The following is a 3,901-nucleotide window of genomic DNA, read 5'->3' on the forward strand; positions in this document are numbered from 1 at the left end:
GCTCGACCACACATTTCACTAATGATGCTCCAGATGTTGAAGGAACTTGACTATGAAGTTCTTCTCCACCCAGCTTATTCCCCAGACCTTTTCTCCTACCGACTTCCACCTGAGAGAGAAGAGCTCAAAAATCAAACCGATGCTGTAAGTGTGTTCAAAGAGTTCATCCAGATTTTTATGTTGCCAGAGTAAACAAACTTGTAACTCATTAGCAAAAATGTGTTGATTGTAATGGTACTTACTTTGATGAATAAAATTTCTGCATTGTTGAAATATATTGTGATGAATTTCATGTTTCAAAACGTTGCTTACTTTTTACTCAGCATGATAATACTATCTGATTTTCTGTCTGAAGATATCTGACATGTTTCTCTGTCAAGTACAATTTTGTAACCCCTATTAGCAAATGAAACATGTGTAATGATGAATAAATAATACCAAAATTTTTTTCTAATCTCCTGTTTTGATATATGTATATGTTATATTATATACAAGATATACTATATTATCATTAATTGATAGATGCAAAGAAATAAGAAACTTGAAGTAGTCAACTCAAAAATATAGTTGGGGTAGGTAGAGTGGGGAAGTAAATGTAAATAAGAACTAACTCAGTCTTGCCAAACAGATGCCAGGACCAAAAAGTGATGATGTTCATGATATATATATATATATATATATATATATATATATATATATATATACATACACGCACACGCAGACACACACACACATGTATATGTGTGTGTGTATATATATCATAATATGGTGTAAAAGAAAGAAAATGGTAAATCTAGTCGAGTTCCTCATGAAGATAACATGGATGCTGCTTGAGCTCAAAAGATTGGCTGTTATGAAAACCTCCTCGAAGAATGTGAAGACACAGGCTGGAAAGCAGAGCTTTCAAACAAACTTAGATGTAGAGGGTTTGTTGGACACAGTGTGAAGTGACTATTGCTATCATTGACCTAATTCATCGCAAAGCAAATACCACCATGAGTAATATCCAAACTACAGTGGAAAAGGCAAGCCACTGGATTTGGTTAAAAAGCAACAATGAGCAATGGCTAGAAGAATAGTGAGTGAAACCTGATGACCAATTGATCTAGCAAGCATGACCTCATTTCAGTGAAAGGTGCCCAATGATGCCTTCAAGAGTTAGGCCCCGGAATGGCAAGCATTCTCTCCTAATGACCCCATAAATTTGCTAGCATCCGGTATGCAGAGCTTTCAACAGGTAACACTTGCATCTGCAAGTTGTTTGCAAAAAATATTAAAAAACATATATTCATGACCTGCATTATCATCACTTTTCTATGCTGGCTTTTGTTGGGCAGAACTGAGCCAGTCCCTCCACCTCCACTCCCAACTGGGCTGCAGGACTACATTTTGCTCATACTTTCTGTTTGCAACATAGTTTCTGTGTCTGGATTTAACACCAACCACCTTACAAAAAATGCATTTGTGTGTGTGAGGGTGTAGTTTGTATAACAAACAGAAGAAAAACTATTCAATAATATAGTAGGGGATAACATATTTTAGCTGATCCAGTAGCATCATAGACAATGTCTTTGTGTTTGTCCCTATCACAAATTAACAATTGGTGTTGTTTTGTTTATGTCCTTGCAACTTCACGGTTTAGCAAAAGACTGATAAATATCAGACTTAAAAATATGTAGTGGGCGCAATTAGTTTGACTAAACCTTTCAAGGTGGTGCCCCATCATGGCCACAGTTCAATAACTGAAACAAGTAAAAGAAGTAACGTATGAATGTGTATATGTAAGAACATACACACACACACACACCTATCTGTAGATAGAATAAGAAAGAAAGAGAGGAGAGACACAGGCAGCAATAGAGAAGCAAGTTATATTAGTCAGCAATTGTTAGACTTTTTGAGAAAATCTAAAATATAGAAGTTTAGTTGTATGTCTGTATCCTACAATGTATATTATCCTCAGACTTGCACATTATTTGAAATACAAAAAGGTCACAAATTTCCAGAACTTTCACATATATTGCTCAGATGAAACTTGGCTGAGTGACTCAAGTTTATGTTCAGGAATCTTCCATCTATTAGACAAGACAAACATGTAAGCACTGAGGTGTGACTGGCTGCACACCTTTATTTATGATACTGAGAATAATGGATTTTGATTCAAATAAGAATACAATTATTTTGTTTCACATTGTTACAGTAGTTTGTTTCAATATAAAAGTAATGTAATTCAATTTAAAAGATCTCTGATATCACCGTTAAAAACCAGTGTTCAATTCTTGTTTCATCTTAACTCTTTAGCATTCAGATTGCTTATTCACATTGTTCTGAATGAATCATGCATTACCTGTAGCCTTGAGATTCCATTGATGAGATTGCTTATTTTTAGATTGACTTTCTAGGATAAGTGCAAGAGGCCAGATCTGGCAGGTTTGAACATAAAACAGGTAGAATATTTGAGCCAGATATGGCCTCTTTAAATGCTAAAGGGAGAAACATATGAATTAAAATCTTCCTCACTACATGGAGAGGAAGCCACTCTGTCAGGTGTTAACATCATCAGATGATCTAGTTCCTATTCCCAATGTTTCAATGATGTGAAGTGTCATCATGTAGTCATCATCATTTAACATCCATGTTTCATGCTGGCATGGGTTGGACAGCTTGACAATGAAGAATTACTTGTTATGTCCAAATATGCAATGAAACATCAATGAAAGACAAAACTGAAGATATAGGAGTAGATAAAAACAATCATAGTGACTGCCTGCAAGCGAGTATGACTTAGTAATGTATACCATGCTTTCACTCATTATTTTAAGTGTCTACATAGTTGCAAGTAGATAGACACTCTACTGACCTTCTCACCTTTATCTCATACTTTTGTTGATCCAAACACCTGATTAATAATTAAAGAAAGTAGTTATTTTACTAAGACTGTCCAAATTGATTATATGTATTTCATTGGGAACATGACTATAAAAGAATTTGGCATCAAATTTAATTTCAGCTTACATTTCCCACAGCTACTCTAACAACAGTGTAATAATACTTCTGTAACCTCTCAAAGGAAACATGACTCCTCCTTCACCATTCATTTATGGTTTGAGAATAATTCTATAATTGTTGTAAATTGGAATGGAACTTACTCTCTTTCTGAGCACATCCATTCTCCATTTAATGCTACTTTGTTTGCATCTTTTAGAGAGGTAGATAGATATAATAAACTCAAAGAACAACTAGAAAGTGAAAGTAGAATCTAACTTAGGATGTCTCATAGATAGTGGTGGCAATGGTGTTGGAGGTGGTAGGTGTGGTTATTATGGCAGTGATGGTGGTGGTGGTGTAGTGGTGACAGTGGATGTGTATAATGGCTGCAATGATAGTGTTGGTGGTGGTGGTGGCAGTGGATGATGATGATGATGATGATGGTAGTAGTAGCATTGACTATGTTAGGATGTCTCATGGATGGTAGTGATGGAGACATTGGAGAGTGTAGTGGTAAAATTTGTGCTTTTGAAGATGATGCTGGTATTGGTCTTGGGATTGTGGTTGCAGAAGATGGTTGTGGTGGTGGCATTGGAGGTTGTAGAAATGGTTGTAGTCTTAGCATTGTGGTGGTGGCAAAGTCACAATAAATAATAAGAGCTTAGTTAACACAAGATTCTTAAATTTCAGAGATCATAAGATAGAGAGCAAGAAGTTAAAAGTTCCAATACTGGCCCAATTCCTACACCCCAGATTCTTCAACTATTTTAGAAGAAAGGTGTTAATGACAGGATAGGGATTCAACTTAAAAATAAGTTGTATAACAAAACATACATAAATAAATTACTGCTCCAATGATGTAATTTTAGTATGTGTGTATATGTTTGCATGTGCAATTATATAAATATATATA

Source organism: Octopus bimaculoides, chromosome 14 (assembly GCF_001194135.2).
Source record: "Octopus bimaculoides isolate UCB-OBI-ISO-001 chromosome 14, ASM119413v2, whole genome shotgun sequence".
NCBI classification, from domain to species: Eukaryota; Metazoa; Mollusca; class Cephalopoda; order Octopoda; family Octopodidae; genus Octopus; species Octopus bimaculoides.